The sequence below is a fragment of the Lolium perenne genome, chromosome 6 (genome assembly GCF_019359855.2).
Source record: "Lolium perenne isolate Kyuss_39 chromosome 6, Kyuss_2.0, whole genome shotgun sequence".
In the NCBI taxonomy this organism is placed as follows: domain Eukaryota; kingdom Viridiplantae; phylum Streptophyta; class Magnoliopsida; order Poales; family Poaceae; genus Lolium; species Lolium perenne.
The window spans coordinates 206,233,367-206,260,680 of NC_067249.2; the positions used below are offsets into that span (position 1 = coordinate 206,233,367).

Consider the following 27,314-nt stretch of genomic DNA (forward strand, 5'->3'; position numbering starts at 1 on the left):
GTAGAAAATAATTCGAAAAAAGTGTTTTTCTGCCGCGGCAGCGTTTTGAGACGTTTTTCTGCCGCGGCAGACCCTTTAGCACCGGTTCGTATTACGAACCGGTGCAAAAGCTCCCCCGCCGAGCGCCCCACAGCCGGCCACGTGGAGACCCCTTTAGCACCGGTTCGTAAGCGAACCGGTGCAAAAGGGGGGGCCTTTTGCACCGGATGGTTTGCACCGGTTGGCCATCCGGTGCATATGGCCATTACCAACCGGTGCAAAAGGCCATATTTCTACTAGTGGGTGTGTGGAGAGGCCAGGACTAGAGTGGTTTCTTTCTTACCTATCCAACTATCTCGTGTCCTTGAAATTTAAGATGGCTCTCATTGCTTGATGGTGGCATGTCATTTCCTTTAAAATTTGCAATCGGATATTTGTACGCAGTTGGAACTATTAATTCAGATCAACAAGTGGGTAGCGCTAATTAGCCGGTACAGTTGCCCAAGTGTTCAACGTGTGTCCTGTTTCTTAGTAGTGTCCTACATCATGTGAGAGCGCGTGTCCTGTTTCTTAGTAGTGTCCTACATCATGGGAGAACATCTCGAGCTGATTCCCTTAAATTAGTTAGAGAAGTAAAAAAAGAACCCAAATGCTAAAAAGTGCACGGGTGCTATTTTGCTCCAGCGAGCCCTCGGTTCCTGGCCGTTGGATGGTTTCCATCATCGTCTGCATCGCTCCGCGTCCCGACAGTTTCTACCTAGGGTCCCACCTAGCAAGGGTCGGGTGAGGAGGAGACGCGCCGCTCTATCTTTCTCTTCTCCCATTCGGTTCCCCATCCTCTCCCCCGCTGTGCCGATAGGGTTTCAGGAGGTGATTTGCTCACTGAGACGAGAGGCACCCCGAGCTCGTCGTCGGAGAACTCGGGCGCGCGCTGGAGGGTGTCGATCTCGTCGTCGGAGAGCTAGCCACGCGCTATGTTTGGGAGATCGGCGGCGGAGAGCGAGGCATCGCGCTCAGCCCGTTCTGGATCAGCGCCGCCAACCGCTATGTTTAAGATCTTTGGGTGGTGTTATTTCGAGCCCATAAAAGTAGCCACGTTCAGGTGGTGTCTTTCCCAAATTTGCTCATGGGAGTGGGGTTTGAAGGGTCTGTGAATCTTACTAAGTTGCAGCTGTAGACATCTCCTGGTGTTTTCCATAACTATCTAAGTTGTAGCTTTCAGTCTACTAAGTTGCAGGTACATATCTCCTAAGTTGCTGCAAGAGTTGTGTGCGTCTACGTTTTATGATCTTGGGTGGTGTTCTTCCGAGTCGGATGGGGCTTCCCTGTTCCCACGAACTGCTCCCATCGGTGTTCCCTGCATACGTGGCGACCATCCAGGCGTACCTACCTTTGCCTCTCCCTAGCGCTAGTTTTCTGACCTGAAAAAAAAGACAAATACAACCATAATACATCTAGTACCAGTTGAGGCGATAACGCCATGGCAATGCCGACCACACGCCGAGAACAGCTTCGGCTTTCTTCACCTTCGAGCTAGGACAAGACGATGAATCCCATGGTCTCCGGTCACGGCTACCGTCCTTCTCCCCCACCCCGCCCTCCTTCCCTCCCTCCGGCGTCGTTCCCCTTCCCTTACTTTCTATTGCTGTAGTCCCCCATCCCCTTTCTGTAGCTTGGTCCGTTCATGTCCTCCGGTCGCCGCCTCACTATTCCAGCCGGCGGCCCCGTTCCCTCCCTCAGCCGCCGCCCTTGCTCTATCTCTTCGACAGCCTCTCCTCCCGCACACTTCCCCTACTAGCGTACCTCCATCCATCCCCTGCTCTGGAACCTCTTGGGGTTGCACTGGCGGCAGCAGCGCCCGTCTTCGAGTAAGGAGATGGAGGTCGTAGACGCGCAACGGAGGTGGCGCCAGCTTGCGTCGTCGGTCCAGGCCGTGGTTCGGTGCCTCCTTCCGTCCGGAAGCGAACCGGCGCCGGCGTTCGTCTAATTGTTTCGTCTCCACCTCGGTACCTCCACAGGAGACAACATAGGTAATTTTCTTTTGTTGATTATTACGATTGGGGCATAGTTGATTTATATGTACTTCTCATCTTTGTTGATGATGCAAGTAGTTTAGACCAATTTTGCTCCTGTATCTGACCGTCGATGTGTGTACAGTGTACATGCTACAAATGTGCTTGTTCAGAATTAACAATAAGAGTGGTGAAAGACAATGAATTTCAATTGAATACCTTTCGTTACAAGTTTTTATAAAAGTACTTGGAACTAGCAAGTCAAAACATAAAGAGTATGAATCTCGTAACACATTGATTAAGTTGGCTTCTGTTGATAGAAGTAGGCTTGATTTTGTCCTGTCATTGTACTAGCCCTCGAGGTACCAATGGCTGGCTGCATTAAGGGATGCATAGCTGAGTTGAACTGTGTCTGTTGCAAATAGGTATAGTTCTGATTTGTCGGAACTCCTGGATCACTTTGTCCCTATGAAAATATGTAACAAAGCTTAGTAAGTCTTAAGTTTTAAGATGATAAAACTTAACATTGTTGAATTTGAACTGCTGTACCATTAGTGCACTGTATGATTGCGATTCATTGGGATGGTACACTCCTAGAGTGCCTTGACCCTATAAACAGAAGTAGCAAATCTCAGCGTCACCAAAGTTTTAAGATTTTAGCACTGAAATTATTGATTGTAGGCTGGTATACCATTAATGTATTGTATGGATGTAATCCATTGGGATGGTAGACTCCTGCAGCGCCTTGACCCTATAAAAAGAAATATGAAAGCTCAGTGTCACCGTAGTTTTAAGATGATAAAGCTTAACATGGTTGATTGTATACTGATGTACCATTAGTGTATTGTAAGGCTGTAATTCTGCACACAATCTTTGGTTTTGTGTTGACATGGGGATGGTACCAACTGATGGCTGCATTGGAGCATTTATGATTGGGCTGTACTGTAACTTATATGTACTGCCTGGATGGTCGCCACGTATGCAGGGAACACCGATGGGAGCAGTTCGTGGGAACAGGCAAGCCCCGTCCTTCCGAGTCTATCTAATGCGCCTATCCCGTTATCATTGAGTTGGTGCAGGGCGTGCCATGAAAATACCTGAAATTTAATGTAAAGTTGTGTATAGGTTGTTGCTAAGTTGTCCGCTGAAAATTGTTAAGTTGCTGATCTAGTGAGGTATCACAGTCCTTTTGTGTGAAAATGAATGCACTCGAACATGATAGTATATCCTTCTAATGATGCTCAACTTTAATGTCAATATGTCTACTAGTTCTTAAGTTGTCTACTGGTTGTCCTTAATTTTCTATTTTCTTTGATAGCGGTGGTAATGTGTTGAATGGCTTGGATTCCATCGTTTTAAGACTATGTTGTTTCCACTTCACCATGGTTTGGTTGAAAATGGTGGCTCAAGCACGGCAGGAAGACCTAGACGAGATGGTTCCTGGTGGAGCGATCGAGCTTGGCATCCTGTACGTAGAAGCGGTGGATCCCGGGTGATGCAGCTGGTACCATCTCGAGTAAGGCGGTGGGAGAGCACAACAACTAGCTCGAGGCGGTGGCAGCAAGCACAACGCATAGCTTGAGCCGGTCGCGGCGGTCCCGATACCTAGCGCGAGCACTAGCTCGAGCCAGTCGCGGCCCCTGACCAACGTAAGTTGTTTACCATTTTAACTAACTTATTGGCAACTACTTTGTTAAGTTGCTTTCTAGTAGTGTTTAACTTGACTAAACATTGATGCTAACTTGCTTTCTGCTAAAGTTGATGTAACATTGATGCTAAGTTGTTTTCTGGTAAAGTTGATGTAACATTGATGCTAAGTTGCTTTTTGGGTAATGTTTAAGTTGTGTAAACACTGATAATAAGTTGATTTCTAGATAATGTAAAGTTACATGAACATTGATGCGAAGTTGCTTTCTGTTTAATGTTTAAGTTGCATAAATAATGATGCTAAGTTGCTTTCTAGGTAATGTTTAAGTTGCGTAAATAATGATGATGAGTTGTCTAAACATTGATGCTAAGTTGTCTATGGGTAATGTCTAAGTGATATACACTGGTCATGAAATTGCTAATCTAGATAGATGTACCATACGATAAGACATTTTTTTTTGCTTTTTTTGGCGTTTATATGTTCAACAAGGGACAAACAAGTTACTAATGTCAATTTTGTAATTTTTGATTTTGGTGGGCAGGGATCTGAGTTGTTTCTTGTTGCTTATTAAGTTGCATATATAGGGAATTTAGTTGTGTTTTTCTGCTAATTAAGTTGCATATCCATGGATGTGAGTTGTTTCTTGTTGCTTATTAAGTTGCATTCATAGGGACCTTAGTTGTGTTTTTCTGCTAATTAAGTTGCATATCCTGGGATCTGAGTTGTTTCTTGTTGCTTATTGAGTTACAAAAATAGGGACCTTAGTTGTGTTTTGGGATGTCTGATTCTTTTTTGTATGCTTACTAATAAGTTGCATATCCAAGGATCTTAGTCCCTTTTTTTGCTCAGTAAGTTGCAAAGCTAGGGATTTTAGTTGTTTCTTGTTTGTTTATTAAGTTGCATGTCTAGGGATCTCACTTGTGTTTTTGGATGTCTGATTCTTTTTTGAATGCTTATTAAGTATCCAGAGATCTCTTGTTTGCTCATTAAATTGCATATCCAGAGATCTTAGTTTATTTTTGTATGCTCATAACATATTCTTTTGATTTTTTGAACTGGGATGAATCTGGATAGGAGCAAGGAGGAAGTAGTTGCTTTTTGGACCAGGAGATATCTGTATAAGAACAAGGATGGTGCTTGATCTTCTTGAAGCAATTAACAGCCAATTGTGGAGCTTTACTTTCTTCATTGTTAGAGTTCTCTTTTATTTTTCAACCAACTTTGTTATTTGTCAACTAATTGTCAAGTTGCATATTTGTATATAGCTCTGTATTGTTGATATTTTGAACAACGACAAAGGAGAACTATTAATCGCAGTTTCCTTTTCTATTTCCTTGCCGATTTGGAGGCTATGTACCATTTTGCGGTAATTTTGTTGGAGAAAATCACGCTAGTATAGTACAAGTGAAAACAACTGGACGAAGTACCAATTTTACACCTAGGATAGCCTAAAATTATGAGGCGAAAGGGGACCAAGGGTAGGCTCTGTCCGTACTTTTGAAAATAACGAGAGGCAGGTGGGGACCGGAAATAGTTACCGTGTTGTTGGGCCTTTCCTTAACCAGCCACCGGTTGCTGGCTAGACGTGTCCAAAAAGAATAGTTTTACTTCTCTAACCTGCACCTAGACAAACTCCATAACAGTTTAGATGAGTAACTTTTAACTTCTCAGCTGGTCTGTTTCCAATTTTTACTTATCGATCGAGGCGGTCGAGTATAATTTTTCCCCACCCTTCTGCCCACCCAAATCCGCGCTGCTGCCCCCCATCGCAACCGTAGTCTCACTCCGGCACCCTCCATAGCCAGGTCCTCCCATTAGCGGTACGGTTCCCTCCGTCGGTTCGGAGCTCGATTAAGGACAAGGGTAAAGACGGCCTGTCTCAGCTCCCATCCAATGCGAAGAAAACAAGCTCATGTCTGTGCCGTACGCACCATTTCATTTCCTCCCTAACAACCTCAAATAGAAGCAGCCACACCACCTCTGTTTCCTTCATTGACAACAGTTCTCACAGACAACCCCCTGATTGATCAGCGGCTGCTCGGTCCGTTGTTGATTCGACGACCCTGCTCTGTTCAATAGACCTTCGCAGATGCGGCGCAGCCGGCCATCGGGGCTGCGAAGCCGATCGCCTCCGCGGACTATGTGGTGGCCACCGGAGCCACGTTAATCGCGTACCTGCTCCTGCCGCCGGCATGCTCACTGGGCCTACGCGGCTACAAAGGCGACCTGAGTCGAGCCCAGCTCAAGCTCTATACTTCGTCACCTCCCAAGATTGCGTTCTAATCGACGGGAGGAGCGAGAAGGACAAGGGAAAAGACGGCCTGACGGCGTGCCGCAGCTCCCCTCCGACGCCAAGAACAAACTCATCTCCCTGCCGTAGTATCCTTCTCTTTCCTCTCTTACGTCCTCACATCGGAGCAGCCACACCACCTCTGTTTCCTCCGCGGCTTCTCCAGCTGCCTCGGAACGGAGTCCTACAACCCCTCCGTGGTCCAAGTCGCGAAGCCGTTGCAGGTGATTCCGGCAGCCGGTGATCAGTTCGTGGCGTCTAACTCCCTCACAGACCACTCGCAAGCTTCTTCCTGCCAGTGTGGCATAAAATTTCGATATCCAGTTCATTCAAGTTCCAAGTCTTATCCTATAAATTCATTTGTTTTGTAACTTGGGCGATCCTAGTGCTGTAAACCGCTTAGCTATAAACATCCACGGAAGATAATTAATTATCAATTATCGAATGCATATAGCAATCAGTGGAAACTTATCAATTGTCGATGCATATAGCAATTACTGGGAAATCAGAAATTAATGCTGGAAGGACCCAGTTGACAAGAAAAATATACCACTGTTTTGAGATTGAATTTGTAACGGTACAAGAAACTTAGTTCACTAATTAGCATGGAATACATGAATACATCCATGTCCAGAAAAGCTATAAATACTAGTAAAATTTTAGATAGCAACAAAGCTTAGTCAAGAGACCACAGGTTTCAATGTTCACAATACCATCAGAAGAGGTCTTCACACCAGCAGGTACAGTCCTGTAAAATGGAGCAGATGTAAGATAGTTTTTTAAACAAAGTACACTAAATATGCATATCCGTAATTATAATGCTAACCTTAGAAGCCACAAACCGGCACAAGGTTCTCCGCATAGCTAACCGCCGATAAGGCTTTTTCGTCTACAAGTTGGCAGCTTCGGTCCCGCGGATCAAAGTAGAACCATCGGCGGCCATCATGACTGTTCAGCTGTAGCAAGATTCTTCCATCAGTCATCACGTCCAAGGGGAACACAAAATGTACGCTCGCGAAACTGTTCATTATTGGCTGTAAGAGTGTGACATCAATTACAAAATCTTTTGACCAGATTTTGTTTGCATAATCTCTTAGCATCCATATCTCAATGCTCTTGTCCTCGGCGTAATAACTGCAGCTTAGCAGACTCTGAATTTCTCTAAGGTAAACATCCCACTGTATACACCTAGTCTCATCTGGCAGTGTCATCACATCCCATGCTTCTTTCTCAAGATTGAATTGTAGTATGGCCATCACATTCCATGATTCTTTAGAATCCACCGATAACATATGCAAATTTCCATCAACATAAGGTGTATTGCTATAAAAACATATAGATGATGGAGGTGATTTTCCTTTCCTCCATGAGTTGTCTTTGCCCACGGTGAACACCTCACATGAATGTTGAGCGTCACTGTCACGTGTTATGCTCATCACTTTATATTTTCCATGTGAGGACACAAAACCAACTCCTGTCAGTGGGAAGTAATCATCACCATCCCAAGAAGTAGGACGGGGGAGATAGACTAAGTCTTGCATTACCGGATTAGACAAAATGTATCCGTCAACGTAAATAAGGACAATTAGATCATGGGAGGAACTTATCGGAGCAAAATGTTTCAGCGCTGGTAGTTTGAAGTAGTACTGCAGTTGACCCTCTTCATTGAGACTCCCTATATTGATAATGATAGAGACACCACCATCTTGGATGTTGTAAACACCACGCATTATATGAACTTTTGAGCGAGAATGATGTCTATGCGACTCGATTAAGTGTCGGTTAGAGATGGCACATCGCCAAGCCTTGCACACACACCGGAATCTCAACAATGATTTCAAGGGAAGTCGTATTAAGATCTCATTGAAGATCAAATCATATGGGATATTCCATCCTTCCATTGTGGCCATTGATGATTATTGAATTCTATCTGCTCACACACAAAAAAGTAGCATCACTATTAGTACAACAAGCGACCATCTACAGGAAATCATGGGCGGGCATACATGTATTCATGGGTATGCAGGTGAATACTCAAAAAAATTGTCAATTTTTTTCAAATCATACGATAGAGCTATCAATTTTCGTTTATACTGTGTAAAATCTAATCCAGTTGTTGATACAAACTAGCTGTTTATTTGTTGGAAAGAGTAAGTGGGCCTGCACAAGCAAGTCTTGGGTTCAAGCCCTGGTTTTGTCCCTATTTTTTTGAATTTTATTTGTATTTTTCTATTTTGAATACCCATTGTCAAAGTCCTAGGCCCGCCCATGCATACAATGCACATCTGCAAATATAGATTGATGCAATACACACCGGCAAATCCAACTAATATAGGGTTCTATTATATGCAACCAAGATGATATGAAGAGTATCTTAAGTTTTGTTTTTGATACAGAGCGTAGCTTGCAATCCAATAGTTGAAACAACCATCATGTGGCCATCTGATTACCTGGCCTAATTGTACCATTTGTCGATGATGCACTTCTCCATCTTTTCTTTCAATCAAAAGAAAAATAAAATAAAATTACAGGCACAATCCCCCGGTTGTTTGTTCAAGTGAATAGGCAATTTGTTTGTCTTAGTAAATACCTGATTTAGGTAACCCTTTCCGCCTTTGTAGTGCCCCTTTTTTTGAGTGGGTGCAATAGAAGGGTAAGAATAGTAAGTGATATTGCACTAGTCTAATACCTAGTTCTAATTAATACTTAATTTAGAATAAGTAGTTGAACGATCAACTAAACTAAACTTTTCTTTATCATAATACTTTACTAAAAGTGGGCGACAGAAGGAAATCGAACCCATATATTTTCCTTGGCAAGGAGATTTTTACCATTGAACTACGCTCTGTATGGTTTATATTTTGGGGATTTCTATTTTCGTGCCTCTGGTTCGTTAGTTGTACTCAGTTTTCCCCAGTCCCATAGTTTTTCCTCAGTTTTCCTCTCCTCTAGTTTGAAACACGCACAAGTGCTGGAACGGCCGGTAGCCGTCAGGTCAGAGGCCTTGACCGTTAGTCTGATCGGGTGGGGCCGCACAAGGGCAGCTCCTCCCTGACCGTCTTGTGCTGACGGGTAGGGTCAGGAGACACGTCGGAGCAGCCATCCATCTATCGCTGACGTGTGGGCCGTTTTATGTCATGATTTTATACGCGTTGCTGCCAATGACAAATGGGGCCACTCTATAGGCTGCCGCAGTCAATGACCAGTGGGGTCGTATATTTTTCAGGAAAAGACATATATTGCCGCTCTGTGGGGCTGCCGCAGCCAATAACCAGTGGGGTCGTCTATTTATTTAGAGAAAATTATATATTGCCGCTCTGTGGAGCCTCCGCAGCCAATGACCAGTGGGGTCGTATATTTTTCAGGAAAAGACATATATTGCCGCTCTGTGGGGCTGCCGCAGCCAATGACCAGTGGGGTCGTCTATTTATTTAGAGAAAATCATATATTGCCATTATGTGGGGCCGCCGCAGCCAATGACCAGTGGGGTCGTATATTTTTCAGGAAAAGACATATTGCCGCTCTGTGGGGCTGCCGCAGCCAATGACCAGTGGGGTCGTCTATTTATTTAGAGAAAATCATATATTGCCGCTCTATGGGGCCTCCGCAGCCAATGACCAGTGGGGTCGTCTATTTTTCAGGGAAATACACATATTGCCGCTCTGATATATGTCTTTAGAGAATATCATAGAGAGAAGCAACAAGTTCGCTAATTAATTATTCTTAAGCTGGACCGGAGAACCGCTGGCAGCTCGTTCCCCACCGTCGGACGGAGCAGCCATCGCCGGCGCCTCGTCGCGCCACCGGCTCTGTCCCCCGGCGGCGTCAGACGGACTGCGGCGCTGCACGTCAACCACGGCTCTAGCACTTGTTTCATCCGCACACATTGTACCCACCGCAGGAAAGTCCGCCGCAAGCAGATCCACCGCCCATGACGACCGGGATTTGTTCCGCGCACCAATTGGTAGTATAGCTTGGTAAGACCTCCGCTTCTGCCTCCCCCGCCCCCTAATCGATTCGGTTCCCATAATTTATTGGAGTTTGCAGGTACGAAATAGTCCTCAATGTCTGGTCGTAGTGGGTACACCGGCGAGGGTGGGGATTCGATCATGTCGTGGCCACGTTCCACTTCTCCTACCTCGTCGGAAGTGCAGGTATCTAGCTTCAGCTCTCTGTACTACCGTTGAAAGTTCCGCCATGGCCTGTTGGAGTGATTTCAGTTGTTCTTTTTTCCATTATTGTTACAGTTAGCCAGACAAGCCGATGATCCATGGTACATTGCATACCAAGATGAATCAACCCAGTGGTGTAGCCAGAGGATGGATTTGGAGGAGAAGGTGGCCAATTTAGGTGATGAATTGGCCCGTAAAAACCTGATGATATTCGAGCTGAAGCGTATTGTGGAGGAAGAAAAGAAGAATTCAGAGCTTATTCGCAAGGAGAAGTTGAAAGTTGAGACAGATCTTGCCGTATTTGATCAAGTGGTAGAAAATCTAGAACATGAACTTAAAGTGATGGGAGAGGAGAAAAGTAGATTCATCTGGGCAGTTTTATTAGGTGTCATCCCTGTCCTAGCAGTTATGTGGTTCTGGTAGACGATTTAGTATAGAATTGTTATTCAGTAGATGGCTCTAACCACTGTATTTTGTTGTGGCTTTAAGCACTGTATTTTGGCGTACAATTTCCTAGTTGTGTTATGTAATGCGCGCGATAATTTTAGCATGCATGAACATTTTATAAAAGTGAAGGGATCCCAAAAGTGAAAGCATGTACCAGCCTCCGGATCAAATACATATCAATATCTTCCCAATCAAGTTGGGATAGAATTCAAATCATGGATACCGATGTACATGGACACATCAAGAACGTGGAGAAGCTTTTTTTTTTGAGACGGTGGTAGTAGTTCGAACAATTTTATCCCAATTGGAAATTGAAAAATACAAATTTATCATAATTTATCTCAATTTGCGACGTCGAACACGGCCGCGCAGCGATGGGCAAGAAAGGCCGGGACGACGGGCGGCTGAGGGTGGTCATCTGCGCCATCCGCCGTTGAAGCGATGTTATCGGCGATGGCTTCAATGTTCGTGGCATCGATGACCACTGTCGGAACCGCCGCTGTCTTGGTGTACTTCATCAGCGACGGATCTGCGGAGGGCTGGAACGGCGGCTTTGCAGCGCGGTTGTAGACGATGGCTTCAATCGTCTTGGCATCGATTCGCACTCTCGGCACCGGAGGTGAGACATCAACAGCCTCCGACATTGAATGCTGGATCTGCGCCGTCGAAGCGATGTTGTAGGCGATGGCTTCAATGTTCGTGGCATCGATGACCATTGTCGGCACGGCCGCCGTCTTGTTGTCCTTCATCAGCAAAGGATCTGAGGAGGGCAACGGAAGTGCGACATCAACAGCCTTCGACATTGAATGCTGGATCTGCGCCATCAAAGCGATGTTGTAGGTGATGGCTTCAATGTTCGTGGCATCGATGACCACTGTCGGCACGGCCGCCATCTTGTTGTCCTTCATCATTCAACAGATCTAAGAAGAGAAATGAAAGTGAGACAGAGAGAGACATTTCACCGGCACTCTTAGATCCGCGCCGCCGCACGCCACCGCACGCACGGTTAGATCCGCGCCGCCGCGACCGCCGGAGTAAGAGAGGAAAGAGGAGAGAGGAAGATGCGACTGGAATATGCGACTGCCAGGGTTGGTAGGTATGTGCTCTGCTCTTGTCTCCGTATGCGTCCATCGTGGTAGAGAGAGATATACAGGCTATCCGATCATAAATGATCGTACGGTGCAAGCGTTCATTGAGCTTTCAACCAACCAAGATCCGTGTGACATACATCTCGACCAATCAGAGATCAGCCAGTGAGTACAAGTTAGGAAAACTGAGTAGAACTAACAGGGGGAAAAGTGAGGAAATGTTTATCGGAAGGGCAAAACTGAGTAGGACTGAGTAAAACAAGTGGGCCCGGAGGGGGAAAACTGAGTAACACTAAGTAAAACAGGGGCACCCAAATAACAAATGGACTAAGAAAAATTGAAGCTTTTGGCATAAAAATTGTAAAATTGTGTTATTTGAACAATATATTACATTTTGGCCGACTAAATATTGTTTGCAATTCAAAGATACACAAGTGTGACGAATTTTGACTCATTTGGACAAAGTTTGTAGGCATAGTGGGTATTTGGGAGGTGTATTGAGCAGAAAACCCTGCATCTTCATAGCTAGTAGCTCATGGACTAGGAAGTGGTTTTGAAGCTTTTGGCATAAAAACTTCATATCTCTATATTTCCTTTTCCATTATTATTTCTCTAGGTTGTAGGTAACATAACAAGACTCCATGGGAAGGTTCCACCATGTTTTGAATTATTTTGAATTAAACCCTAAACCCTAAAACCCTAAAACCCTAAAACCCTAAACCCTAGAGAAAATGATAAATGTGGCTTAAATGTGGCATACAAATTGTTCACACAAATTCAAATTGTTGAACACAAAGGGATCCCCAATACAAATTGTTCATACAAATTCAAATTGTTCATACTAATTCAAATTGTTCATACAAATTAAAATTGTTCAACACAAAGGCATCCCCAATACAAAGGGAACCCCAATACAAATTGTTCATACAAATTCAAATTAGTTGTTCAGAATAAAATCTTTCTCTTGCTCCTGGTGTTACTCGCTGGGGCCACCACCTTACTCCGGGTAACCCTACCAGGGATATTACCGATGTCTACCTTCCTTTTGCCCTCTTTCTTGTTCTTCTTCTTCTGCGAAGCTTGTGCTTTTTCTTCTACCATCTGCTCTTCGAAGTTAGCAATAATCTGGGCCATAGCACTTTCGGTGCACTCTCGACTATACTGTTCCTTCTCCTCTAGACTCATCGGTTGAAGCAGCTCTACATCCATCTGTTCCCTCTGCTCTCGATCCATCGGTTCAACCTCATGTTCAATTGCTGCTTCAATCTCCTCTGCATTTGCTGCTTCAATCTCCTCATGTTGAACTGCTGCTTCAATCTCAAGTTGAATTGCTGCTTCATTCTCCTCTGCATTCTTTGCTCCACTTTGATCTTCCATTCCAAAAGCTGGGTCAACTCCATTTTTACAAAGCCTAGCAATGTGTCCAGGGATTCCACAACCTTTGCACTTACATTTTCGAATCGGTGCACCACCCTCTGCACTAGCTCTGATCCTATTCTTCCTCGGCCTACCTGCCGGTCTAGTCAATACTGGAGAGTACAGTTTGAAGCCTGGATCGACTTTCATCCATTGGTCTTTTCCCAACAAGGTAGGAACATTCATAGCATATGCAGCCCTAAATTTGGCAACAGAGAAATACTCTGACACATACTGATCAACTTCACCATCTTCACCCCCTATAACACTCATGAAAAACAATGCGTGTATGCAGGGTATCCCACGGATCTACCATCCCCTACAATGGCATGTCCTATCAACCAAACTCACTGGATACCTCCACTGCCTGTTTTGACTATCAATGTAGGTTACCTCAGCCTCCATTCCTTTTCTGACGCATTGCATCCTCAATTGTTTTGCCCTGTCATGCAAAGACTTAATCAAAGATGGGAGCATCAGCTGGCCAGCATATTTTGTGGATGCAATTCTTTGACACAGATCGATCTTTATCATGATCATCTGCCTAATCTTATCAAATATTTGCCACAGCATAAGCCCTTTCAATGACTTGACCTTTGAATTGAAAATCTCCGCAAGGTTACTTGTTACATAGTCTACCTTGCAAATTTCATTGAATTGGCTTCTTGACCACACCCTACCATGATGTTCATCCAAGTACTCCTTCACCCCAGGTTTTTGTTTATACAACACATCCAAATGAAACAGATGCTTCCTAGAGCTGCATGTGTATGAAGCTGGCCATAGGTTGTCAGTAAAAACTTTACCCTTGAATTTCTTTGTAAAATTCTGTACCAAGTGTCGCATACATTCCCTATGCTCCACTCCAGGGAATACTGCTTCTACCGCACTCTCCAAACCTTTGCAAGCATCTGTGTGGATAACAAGTCCTGGTGGATGACCTATAAGGTCACGCAAATTCTGCAGAAACCAAGTCCAACTTTCCGTGACTCAACCTCCAAAACCCCATAAGCAACAGGGAACATCCAATTAGGTCCATCAAGCTGATGGCAGCAACTAGCTGTCCTTTAAACCTGCCATGAAGAGCTGATGCATCCATGGCCAAATAAGGCCTGCAACCGTCCAAAAAGCCTTTCCAGCAAGCTTTGAAACAAACAAAAGCCCTTCTAAAACATTCCTTGTGCATTACCTTCCCTCTTTTCAATTTGTAGGGAACTGTATGCTTGTCTATCGCTACAACACTGCCTGGACTAGCCATCTCCACTTCAGCTTTGAAAGTGTAAAGCAACTGAAAGCTTTCATTCCATGGACCATTGATCTTGTCAAGAGCCATTTCCTTTGCATAGAACATCCTGATGTAAGGTACTTTCATTTTATACTTCTCAACCACCTTTTTTACGAGTGCTGTTGGACCAAGTGAAGGATTTTCGCTCAGCCAATCTAGGATTATATCTGCCAACCACCTAGTCTTCGCTAGCTTTGTTTTCAGCTCTGGCTCTCCCCCTAGAGGTGGACACCTATGGATCTCCTTATTCTTATTTATCTGAAACATAATGATAAGGGATGTCAGTAATAGATAACAAATTTTACACCGTGATCTAAATACACAACTGGTTGGCGTAGTACCTGAACCAAGCTGCTTCTGCGCATTGTGGATGCATGCAGCCTAAACCTACACCTTTGGTATGGGCATTTAATTGTGAACCTACCTGGCTCACTTTTAATAACTGTAGGGATTCGTTGCATAGAAAACAAAAAATTTCCTACCGCGAGAACGCAATCCAAGCCAAGATGCAATCTTGAAGACGGTAGCAACGAGGGGATGATCGAGACTCACCCTTGAAGATTTCCAAAGCCTACAAGATGAGGCTCTTGTTGCTGCGGTAGACGATCACTTGCCGCTTGCAAAAGCGCGTAGAAGATCTTGATCACGGTGCCACGATCGGGAAGCACCTCCGTACTCGGTCACACGTTCGGTGTTGATGAAGTCGACGTCCAACTCCCCGTTCCAGCGGGCAGCGGAAGTAGTAGCTTCTCCTTGAATCCGGCAGCACGACGGCGTGGTGGCGGTGGTGGTGGAGAACTCCGGTGGAGCTTCGCTAAGCGTGCGGGAGTGGTGGAGGAGAGAGGGGGCGGCTAGGGTTTGGGAGAGGGGGGCGCCGGCCACTAAGGGGTGCGGCCACCTTGTGGTCTTGGGGTGGCCGGCCCCCTCCCCTTGGCCCCTCATTATATAGGTGGAACCCCTAAGTGTTGGACTACAAGTCTTCGAATAAGACCCCAACCCAAAACCTTCCATGTAGTAGGGAAACCTACCCAAGGTGGGAATCCCACTTGGGGTGGGATTCCCCCCTTCCATGTGGGGGGGTGGCCGGCCCCCTTGGTGGAGTCCAAGGTGGACTCCCCCCTCTAGGGTTGGCTGGCCATGGGGAGGTGGAGTCCCTCCGGGACTCCTCCTTACTTAGTGATTTCTTCTGGACTTTTCTAGAACCTTCTAGAACCTTCCGTAAAATCTTCCGGATCATTTTAAATCTTATAAAATGACTTCATATATATGAATCTTATTCTCCGGACCATTCCGGAACTCCTCGTGATGTCCGGGATCCCATCCGGGACTTCTAACAATACTTCGAACTCCATTCCATATTCAAGTTCTACCATTTCAACATCAAACCTTAAGTGTGTCACCCTACGGTTCGCGAACTATGTGGACATGGTTGAGTACTCTCTCCGACCAATAACCAATAGCGGGATCTAGAGATCCATAATGGCTCCCACATATTCAACGATGATTTCAGTGATCGAATGAACCATTCACATACGATACCAATTCCCTTTGTCACGCGATATTTTACTTGTTCGAGGTTTGATCATCGGTATCACTCTATACCTTGTTCAACCTCGTCTCCTGACAAGTACTCTTTACTCGTACCGTGGTATGTGGTCTCTTATGAACTTATTCATATGCTTGCAAGACATTAGACGACATTCCACCGAGAGGGCCCAGAGTATATCTATCCGTCATCGGGATGGACAAATCCCACTGTTGATCCATATGCCTCAACTCATACTTTCCGGATACTTAATCCCACCTTTATAACCACCCATTTACGCAGTGGCGTTTGATGTAATCAAAGTACCTTTCCGGTATAAGTGATTTACATTATCTCATGGTCATAGGGACTAGGTAACTATGTATCGAAAGCTTATAGCAAATAACTTAATGACGTGATCTTATGCTACGCTTAATTGGGTGTGTCCATTACATCATTCATACAATGATATAACCTTGTTATTAATAACATCCAATGTTCATGATTATGAAACTAATCATCCATTAATCAACAAGCTAGTTTAAGAGGCATACTAGGGACTCTTTGTTGTTTACATATCACACATGTATTAATGTTTCGGTTAATACAATTATAGCATGGTATATAAACATTTATCATAAACATAAAGATATGTAATAACCACTTTTATTATTGCCTCTTGGGCATATCTCCAACAGTCTCCCACTTGCACTAGAGTCAATAATCTAGATTACATTGTAATGTACCTAACACCCATGGCATTCTGGTGTTGGTCATGCTTTGCCCTAGGGAGAGCTTTAGTCAACGGATCTGCTACATTCAGATCAGTGTGTACTTTGCAAATCTTTACTTCTCCATCTTCGATGTACTCGCGAATCGAGTGGTAACGCAGCTTGATATGCTTCTGTTGGCGTCCGAAACCCACCGGCTAATAGCGACGGGCAACACGTAGAGCCGGGAGGCTCCCAGAACTGCGGCTGGCCCTGGTCCCTCGAGCGACGGCCCGCAAAGCTCCGGCACGCACGTCCCGATGCTGGTGCAAGGGCGTGCCACCTGACCTATACCTGGTCAGGAAGGTGATGGATTGCTTCGCTTAGTTTCCTGCATGGCATACACGTAAACATTAAATACGAGCCTCGATCGGCTCTCAGGTTGTCCTGTGAATCGGCTCAAGGAGCCGATCCACCCATGATTCGTATGAGGTCTACGATAACATGGTGGTCCTGCTTGATCAATATAAAGCTAAAACGACCTACGACGATTTAGGGTTTTCACCACATAATCGGAACATCCTACACGTGATTGAGCCTGGCAGCCACGCAAGATGATAATAAACCAGCCCTAGATAAGGCCTAAAAACCAACATGGAGTTGATTCCCGGAACATCTTATCTAGGGCTAGCAAACTACACCCTACGTGCTACTGGATCCTTCAACCCGTTTGCAAGGCCTAACTATGCAGATATTAAACTAATCCTTGAAGAACAAGGAGCAATCATAACAGATCGGATCTACTAAACACGGATCAAGCAAGGTGCCGCCCTTACACCTAAGATAGGTGTAAAGGCGGCTAGACGTCTAGGGATAGCATGGATAAAAGCATATATCGTGGTAAAGCAATGCTAACCCTAACACATCTATGATAACTACGTTGCTCGCCATCAACAAGGCTTCAGCACGAGCAACGCATGAACAACGAATAAACGTATACTGCCTAGATCGCAAGATGCGATCTAGGCAGCATGATGCTTACCCGGAAGAGACCCTCGAAACAAGGGGTTGGCGATGCGCCTAGATTGGTTTGTTGTGAATGTGATTGTTGTCTTTCTCAATAACCCTAGATACATATTTATAGTCCGTAGACTTTCTAATGTGGGAATAATCCCAACCGTGTACGAGCCAAATTCTACCTAACCGACACGTATCCTACTATATTTACAGATACACGGGCAAACTAGCCCAAACTTCGTGTACAAGGCCAATTCATGTATATCTTCCGTGTATATTCTTCAAGCCCATCTTAATCACGGCCCACCTCTGATCCGGTCAAATTCTGGTGATAACACATGCCCCCCTGGTTTTGGAAGTGATAATTCCAAAACCACTCTGCCTTTCCTTCGTTGGGTCACGTCGTGGCAGGGTAAAACCGCCGTAGTATCCTTCATCATGATGCCTTGCCTTGTCAACTTCTCCGCGTGACTTGACCGTTGTTTTTTTTCTTTTGGCACCACTTCCTCGGAAACTGCTGTGGCATTACATCCACTATACACCCTTTTATTTAACCGCGCCGAACAGTTCGCCTCTTCATCCCCTTGCTCTGTTCTAGCCATCGGCACCCAAAAATTCCCCATCTCCTGTGGCAATGTCTTCCTCTTCTTCCTCCTCCGCCTCGTCGGATCTTTCTTCCCAGTCCTTCTCCTCTTCGTCCTCCTCCACCTCGTCGGATCTTTCCTCCCAATCTTCTTCATCTCGTGAGCCGACGCCGGAGTGGGGCTCGCTGGCGGCGCACGACATCCTCGCCCCAACGGAGTGGGACAACGAGGACCACGAGCCCTTCGTCTGGTCCGAGGACGACAAGTCCTTGACCAGCGGCGACGATGACCTCCAGTTCCTTGCCGATGGGGAACTGGAAGCGACGAGTGAGGACGACTCGTTCTCCTGGGACGGCTACACTTCCTCCGAGGAGGAGGAAGAAGAAGACGACGACGACTCCCTCGAGGACTATCCGCCGGCGAAGCGCTTCCGCGCCGGATCGGATGACGACGACGACAACGACGACGACGAGGAGGAAGCTCCCATAGAGGGCTATGGGAGCAGCGACGAGGAGCCCGCCGGCAGCAGCGCCGACGAGAGCTCCGATGGCGACGACGAGGGCAGCGACGGCCCGCAGGGTAGCGTCTACTAGTATAGGTCTAGTAGTAGTAGCAGATTGGTCAATAGACCTTTCTTTTGTTCTTCCTCCTTTGAGCAATCGGCTCTTTCTTTGTAAGAAATCTCCCTTATTAATGAAGAAAATATTCCTCCATTGATTTTGTTCTCTCGTCCAATTTGCCGATTGCCAAACGAAGTCAACGCTCAAAGAGCCGATGGCAAGGCATCGGCTTTTACTCAAAAACGTGATTTAAGGCCACAACAGGTCCAATCCGTGTCCACACCATCCTCCAATCTTAAACGCACAGATTCAACTCCTCAGCAAATCCAATGGGAGAATCATCTCAAATGCCATGGACTCTGGCCTGAAACTGATTTGTTAACCTGCTCCATTGAGCTTATTCCTCTAGAGTCGATGGCTATGCATCGGCTGTGATTTGCATATAATTTTTTTTTACTGGCCGATTTTATACATCGGCCCCCATGTTTCACTGTCCATCGTCCCACATGCTTGGGAAATATTTCTTGAGGTGTTGACCATTGACGGCTACTGGGAATTTAACACCGTCCAGCTGCTCGAGCATGTATGCATTGCCCTTCAATACCTGATCGACTTTGTACGGACCGTGCCAATTAGGAGACCATTTGCCATATGCTTTATCCTTGGTTCCTAATGGCAACACGGCTTCCCATACTAGATCACCAACTTGAAACTCCTTTGGTCTCACCTTCTTATTGTATGCGCGAGCCACCCTGGCTTTGTTCTCTTTAATCTTCTCCAAGGACCAAAGTCTAAGTTCCGTTGCATCCTCAATAGTATCACTCATCAGGGCTGCATATTCTTCAGCTGTTAGATCATTCTGAAACGTGACACGTCTCGATCCAGCCGAAATTTCCCAAGGCAATACGACTTCCTGCCCATAGACGAGCTGGTATGGCGAAGTTTTTATAGCTCCATGGCATGACATGCGATAGGCCCACAAAGCTTCTGACAATGTTTCATGCCAAACCCTAGGGTTCTCGTCAATTTTCCTCTTAATCAGCTTGATCAGGCTCTGATTGGACGCTTCAGCTTGCCCGTTGGCTTGAGCATAGTATGGAGATGATCGGATCAGCTTAATTCCCATGTCATCGCAGAACTTTCTGAATTCTTTAGAGATGAAGACCGAACCTCCATCGGTCGTGATGGTTTGAGGAATCCAGAACCTATGAATGACATGTTCTTTCACAAATTTGATAACATCTTCTGATTTTACCTTCTTCATAGGGACGGCCTCCACCCATTTAGTGAAGTAATCCGTAATAGCCAAAATCCACTCGTGGCCTTTGCTCGACGCAGGATGAATTTTGCCGATCATATCCATGCCCCAACCTCGAAACGGCCAAGGTTTGATGATGGGATTCATTGCTGATGCGGGTACCATCTGAATCTTCCCGAACATCTGACACGCTTGGCACCCTTTGTAGTAGTTGAAGCAGTCCTCAAGCATGGTGGGCCAATAAAACCCTGATCTCCTGATCAGCCACTTCATCTTATGAGCCAATTGGTGAGTTCCACAGGCGCCTTCATGCACCTCGTGTAAGAGCCGATTAGACTCAGTTGGTCCCAGGCACTTGAGCAGTAACCCTTCCAACGTCCTGTAGAACATGTCATCTCCTATAAGGACATATTTCATGGCCTTGTACCTTATCCGTTTAGGTGCCCCCCGAGCCGAATCCTTCAAGTAATTGAAGATATCGGCTCTCCAGTCATCCTGTTCCAGGAACTGCACCTGAACTTCTGACCCGTCTGGTATGTCCTTGTAGCCTGACGCCATCTGTGCGAGCTCGTTGGCCTCGGTATTTTGAGATCTTGGGACCCAATTGAAGTTGATGTACCGAAATTTTGCCATCAGCTCGCGGTATTCCATCCAATAAGGGAGGAGTGACTCACTCTCGCACTTGTATTCATCCGTGAGCCGGGAGATCACCAACTTCGAGTCTCCAAAAAGTTCCACCGCTTCTGCCCCGGCTTCCAAAAGCAACTCCATTCCCTTGCGTATCGCCTCATACTCAGCGACATTGTTGGTGCAAGGGGTAGATAGCCTGATGGAGAAGGAATATGTTGCCCCCCGAGGCGACACGAGCAGAATGCCGATGCCACAACCATCGTCACAAGCCGATCCACCGAAGAACATAGCCCATGCACGTACAGATAGTGCTGCTATATTAGTATTGATCCGTTCAGCTATGAGATCGGCCAACGCTTGTCCCTTGACTGCTTTCGCAGGCTGATACCGGAGATCGAATTCCGATAACGCAAACATCCACTTACCAAGTCGGCCTTTCAAAATAGGAGCCGACAGCATGTGCTTGACAACGTCTGACTTGCATATGATGATGATTTCTGCCATCAAAAGGATGTAATGAAGCTTGGTGCAGGTGAAGAATAGGCAGAGGCATAACTTCTCGACCTCAGGGTACCTTGTCTCTGCATCCAACATCCTTCTGCTGAGGTAGAAAACGACCTTTTCAACACCCTCATAGAGTTGCACCACCACTGAAGCAATGGATGTGTCAGCTACTGATAAGTAGATATAGAACGGCCTGTCTTGCTGAGGTGGAACTAGCACAGGCGGCGTTGTTAGATACTGCTTAATCTCGTCAAACGCTCGCTGCTGTTCTGCCCCCCAGTGAAACTCGTCATCAGATTTGATCTTCACCAATGCCATGAACGGCTCGATTCGTCCTGACAGATTAGAGATGAACCGTCGGACGAAGTTGATCTTGCCGATAAGACGTTGGAGTTCCTTCTTCGTGGTAGGCGGCTGCATGGTACGTACTGCCTCCTGACTTTTCAGGCCGATCTCAATTCCTCGTTCATGAACCAAAAAACCTAGGAACTGACCGGCCGTCACACCAAAGGCACACTTCTTTGGATTCATTCTCAGCCCGAATTTTCGTGTTCAGTCTAGGATGCGTCGCAAATCATCCAAGTGTCCTTCCACGGAGATAGACTTAACCACCACGTCGTCGATGTAAATTTCCACCAACTTGCCGATCAGATCATGAAAAATGTAATTCATGGCTCGTTGGTATGTTGCACCGGCATTCTTCAGCCCAAAAGTCATGACCACATATTCAAACAAGCCAACCGATCCTGGTACTCTGAATGCAGTCTTGTGTATATCTTCTGGAGCCATGAAGATTTGGTTGTAGCCGGCATTGCCATCCATGAAGCTTAACACCTTGTGGCCAGCAGCTGCATTGATCAATGTTTCTGCCAGAGGCATTGGATATTCATCCTTTGGAGTGGCTCTGTTGAGATCTCGGAAATCTATGGCCACACGCCATCGGCCGTCCTTTTTCTCTACAAGTACGATACTGGAGATCCATTAAGCGTACCTGCATGGCCTGATGAACCCGGCGGCTAACATTTTCTCGATCTCCTTCTTGACTTCTTCGAGAATTTCGGCCTTCATCGGACGTGCTCGTTGTTGGAATGGCCGAAATCCTTTCTTGAGAGGGAGCCGATGCCCAATGATGCTCCTGTCTAACCCAGGCATCTCTGTGTAATCCCACGCAAAGCAATCTGGGTATTCTTTTAACAGAGCTATCATCTGGCTCATGAGATGTGGATCTAACTTTTTGCTGATGAAAGTTGGTCGTGGCTTATCCCCAGGACCAATGTCGACTTCTTCTAGCTCATCAGCCGATGTAAACCCATACCCTAGCTTTCCGTCACCTATTAGATCGACGCTGAACACAGGCAAAACGTATGGCGAGGATAATAATATGGGCCGATTGCTGGAATCGGCCCCCATTTTGATTGCATTGCTCAATGAAGGTTTACATCTTGTTCGTGCGTCACTACGACTACGTGGCATGCTTGAGACAAGATCATCACTTTTCATTTTTTGGGGCCGATCGCTGGGATCGGCCTTGCCACGTAGGTCCATAGCCTTTGCTCTTGTTACACGGTCAGGCCGGTGGATAAGACCAGCCTCACCCCGTTTTTTGTCACGTCGATGCGCTCACAGTCGTCCAAAGTGATGCCGGAGAGTGGCTCTTGGCCTGCCGTCTCCCAAACGTTCATGCCAGCCGTTGAGATCTCGGCTGAGTCATCTGTGTGGACGATTTCTACTTCATCTCCATCCCACTGTATTAAGCATTGATGCATCGTGGATGGAATGCAACAGTTGGCGTGGATCCAATCTCTCCCTAGCAGGACAGCGTAGGTGCTCTTGCTATCGACAATGAAGAATGTCGTAGGGATGGTTTTCCTTCCTACGGTCAGATCCACGTTCAGAACACCTTGTGCCTCTGATGCTTGGCCGTTGAAGTCACTCAATGTGACGTTGGTCTTGATCAGATCCGAGCTAGAGCGTCCCAGACGACGTAGCATGGAGTATGGCATGATGTTGACTGCCGCTCCGGTGTCGACCAGCATCTTGTTGACCGGCTGCCCATTGATATAACCTCGTAAGTACAGGGCCTTCAGGTGTCTGTAACTTCTTTCTCGTGGCTTCTCAAAGATAACCAGCCTTGGGCCGCAGTCAAGTTGTGCCACAGGTGCCTCTTCGGTTCCAGGAGCACAAAACTCCGCTAGAAGGATGAACACCATGTTTGTGCCAGCCGATGTCTCATCATCGGCTTTCTTCTGTTTGGGGCGCCACTCTTTCTTCTGTGGTCGACCCTCCTCGTCCAGAGTTCGCTGAATTTTCGCGGCCAGATCAGGCCGCGCTTTCCTCAACGTATGCAGGTATAACCTTTCGGCTTCCTCCAAGCAACGGAGTAGCTGAACCCTACGTTTTTGGGAGTGGCTGAGTCCATCAGGGCACCACCTTGGACGGTGGTATTTATCTTCTTCTTATTCTTCTTCTTCGTCTTCTAATTCCTCGAGATCTTCCACCCGAGAGGACTCAGCTTGCTTGTTCCGAGATGGGAGAGGTCCTAGACGCTTGAACACTGACACGTCTCCTGTGCCCTTCTTCTTCTGTCTACATTCTGGGCAGTTGCCGATTGTGGGCAATCGGCTCATTCCTGAATCCCAGCAGTGTTTGAAGAAGGGACAGTCCCAGTGCCTGTCCACGTCATCTTGCTCTCTTGGCTTTTCCTTGGCATGGCGCTCATATTTTTCATCGTCCCGATCATGCCGACGATTTTTCCTGGCGTCCCTGCTAGCCCGACGATCTCTTTCGTCGTCGTCATTGTATCGCCGGCGTTGGTCGTACTGACGCTCATATTTGTTGAGGAGATGATCAGAGAGAGGTCGCTGATATCGCACATTCTTCACTTCTCCCTCTGTGATGTAGCGCTTGCCATCGTGCCGGGACCGATCGCGTGGAACGGCCTCCTCTTTGTCCTTACCACGAGAGCGGCTGCCCTCGTCTCTGTCCTTACCAGGGTGGTGCACAGGCCCGGCCATGTTAATGCTGAACGAGAAACCTGGCTGGCACCTCTCGGGGTAAGCGAACTCCACTATGTTAATGACGGGGAAGGGGTGCGTGTCGACTTTCATGGCGTACTGGCTGAAAATTAGACGCCCTTGTTCTATCGCCATTTGGATCTGCTGACGCCACACCCTGCAGTCGTTGGTGGTATGGGTGAACGTGTTATGCCACTTGCAGTATGGCTTTCCGTTCAGTTCCTGTGCCGTGGGGGTCTTGTGGCCTTCGGGTAACTTTAGCTGCTTCTCCTTGAGTAAGAGGTCGAAAATTTGCTCAGCTTTGGTCACGTCGAAGTCAAACCCTCTTGGAGGACCTTGTGGCTTAACCCACTTGCAGGACACGGGGCTTGCCCCCCGAGCCCATTCAGCCACTGCTACCTCTTGATCTCCTGCAGAGCCTTCATCTTCCTCTGTCTCAACCAGGACTACCGCACGCTTGAACTTGTCCTGGTACAACTCTGGGTGGCGATGTTCATATAATGACAGCTTCTGAACCATATGCGCCAATGAAGCGTACTCTGCTTGGGAAGCCATATCCTTGATCGGCGATGCGAGACCCACCACCGCTAACTCGACTGCTTCTTTTTCAGTCAAACGGGCCGAATAGCATCGGTTCCTGATGGTCCTGAAGCGCTGGATGTATTCTGACACTGTTTCTCCGCGCTTTTGTCGTACTTGTGCTAGATCGGCAATGCCAGCCTCGGAAGCCTCTGAGTGATACTGCATGTGGAACTGCTCTTCCATCTGCTTCCAAGTCCGGATTGAATCTGGTGGCAGCGAGGTGTACCACCCGAAAGCCGATCCTGTGAGGGACTGTGCGAAGAACCTCACGCGTAGTGCGTCTGATGCTGAGATCGTGCCCAACTGCGCCAAATATCGGCTCACATGCTCGATTGAACTGGAGCCATCTGACCCATTAAACTTGGAGAATTCAGGGAGCCGATATTTGGGTGGTAGTGGGATCAAATCGTACTCATTGGGGTACGGCTTGGAATAGCCGATTGCCCTCCTTTTCGGCACCATGCCGAACTGGTCTCTCAAGATTGTACTGATCTGATCCGCGGTGCTAGCTGCAGGAGTCGAGCTTTGAAGATTTGTTGGAGTGGCATACTTAACTAGCCACGCTTGCTTCTCAAGATCTGAGCTAGCTGTAGGAGTTGAGCTTTGAAGATTTGTTGGAGTGGCATACTTAGCTAGCCACGCCTGCTTCTCAAGATCTGATCCAGAAGCCCCTCCTGCTGTTCCCAATCCTCTTTGTTGCGGGCGGTTCGTGAGTGCCCGATCACCGATGCAGCACATATGTGCACGTGTATCCGTGCGGGATCTCCTTAGGCGCCTCATACAAGAACTGGTAATCACTAGGATTGCCACCGATCTTGTAGACGATGAATGCCGGTGAACTCGGCACTTCTGGTGCTGCCAGCGCGAACGGCAGCGGTGGTCGGGTCTGGAGCGGTATCTCTCGTTGGTGAGTCCCTAGAGCAGGTCCTGATGGAGAGTACTGATGTCTCATGATTTCCTGGATCACCCGAAGCGCAACACGCTCCAAAGCGTTCACCAGGCTCTCAGAATGGCGGTGTAGCGAATGAGCTACCATGTGATTAACCTCCTGACGCAGAGACCTGGTGCGTTCTTCTGAAGGGGTAGACAGATCCACTCCATCGAGCGCGCCTTCAGGTGAGAACCCTTTCCACCTGATGCCGTGTGAGCGGGTCCTCTGGAAAGAGCCGATGAGGTCGGCTTCGAAGATAGCTTTGACATCGTCATACTTCTTCTTGAGCTCCTCAGTCAGATCTTCGTACGTGACTGGATCTTCCGCCATCTCAGATGCAGATGGCGATGCGGTTGATGTCGAAGACTGTCCCACCGGGCGTGCCAGAATGTGTTGGCGTCCGAAACCCACCGGCGAGTAGCGACGGGCAACACGTAGAGCCGGGAGGCTCCCAGAACTGCGGCTGGCCCTGGGTCCCTCGAGCGACGGCCCGCAAAGCTCCGGCACGCACGTCCCGATGCTGGTCAAGGGCGTGCCACCTGACCTATACCTGGTCAGGAAGGTGATGGATTGCTTCGCTTAGTTTCCTGCATGGCATACACGTAAACATTAAATATGAGCCTCGATCGGCTCTCAGGTTGTCCTGTGAATCGGCTCAAGGAGCCGATCCACCCATGATTCGTATGAGGTCTACGATAACATGGTGGTCCTGCTTGATCAATATAAAGCTAAAACGACCTACGACGATTTAGGGTTTTCACCACATAATCGGAACATCCTACACGTGATTGAGCCTGGCAGCCACGCAAGATGATAATAAACCAGCCCTAGATAAGGCCTAAAAACCAACATGGAGTTGATTCCCGGAACATCTTATCTAGGGCTAGCAAACTACACCCTACGTGCTACTGGATCCTTCAACCCGTTTGCAAGGCCTAACTATGCAGATATTAAACTAATCCTTGAAGAACAAGGAGCAATCATAACAGATCGGATCTACTAAACACGGATCAAGCAAGGTGCCGCCCTTACACCTAAGATAGGTGTAAAGGCGGCTAGACGTCTAGGGATAGCATGGATAAAAGCATATATCGTGGTAAAGCAATGCTAACCCTAACACATCTATGATAACTACGTTGCTCGCCATCAACAAGGCTTCAGCACGAGCAACGCATGAACAACGAATAAACGTATACTGCCTAGATCGCAAGATGCGATCTAGGCAGCATGATGCTTACCCGGAAGAGACCCTCGAAACAAGGGGTTGGCGATGCGCCTAGATTGGTTTGTTGTGAACGTGATTGTTGTCTTTCTCAATAACCCTAGATACATATTTATAGTCCGTAGACTTTCTAACGTGGGAATAATCCCAACCGTGTACGAGCCAAATTCTACCTAACCGACACGTATCGTACTATATTTACAGATACACGGGCAAACTAGCCCAAACTTCGTGTACAAGGCCGATTCATGTATATCTTCCGTGTATATTCTTCAAGCCCATCTTAATCACGGCCCACCTCTGATCCGGTCAAATTCTGGTGATAACAGCTTCAGCCTCTTGTGTGACCTTGGTTCTTATGCATTGGCGATGGCACCCATGTTGTCACATTAGATGACTAGTGGGTCCAATGCACTAGGAACCACACCGAGCTCTATAAT

The 27,314-nt window shown here is 46.9% G+C and overlaps 1 long non-coding RNA gene across 2 annotated transcripts; it reads left to right on the forward strand.

The window, feature by feature from the left end:
- Positions 1-1,453: 1,453 nt before the first annotated feature.
- On the forward strand, positions 1,454-4,968 carry LOC127306283 (uncharacterized). Of its 2 annotated transcripts, XR_007854587.1 has the most exons (3): positions 1,454-2,009; positions 2,977-3,640; positions 4,714-4,968. It is a non-coding gene; the product is annotated as an uncharacterized lncRNA (long non-coding RNA). The 2 variants fall into 2 exon arrangements; XR_007854586.1 differs by having other exon boundaries at positions 1,454-3,640.
- Positions 4,969-27,314: the final 22,346 nt, after the last annotated feature.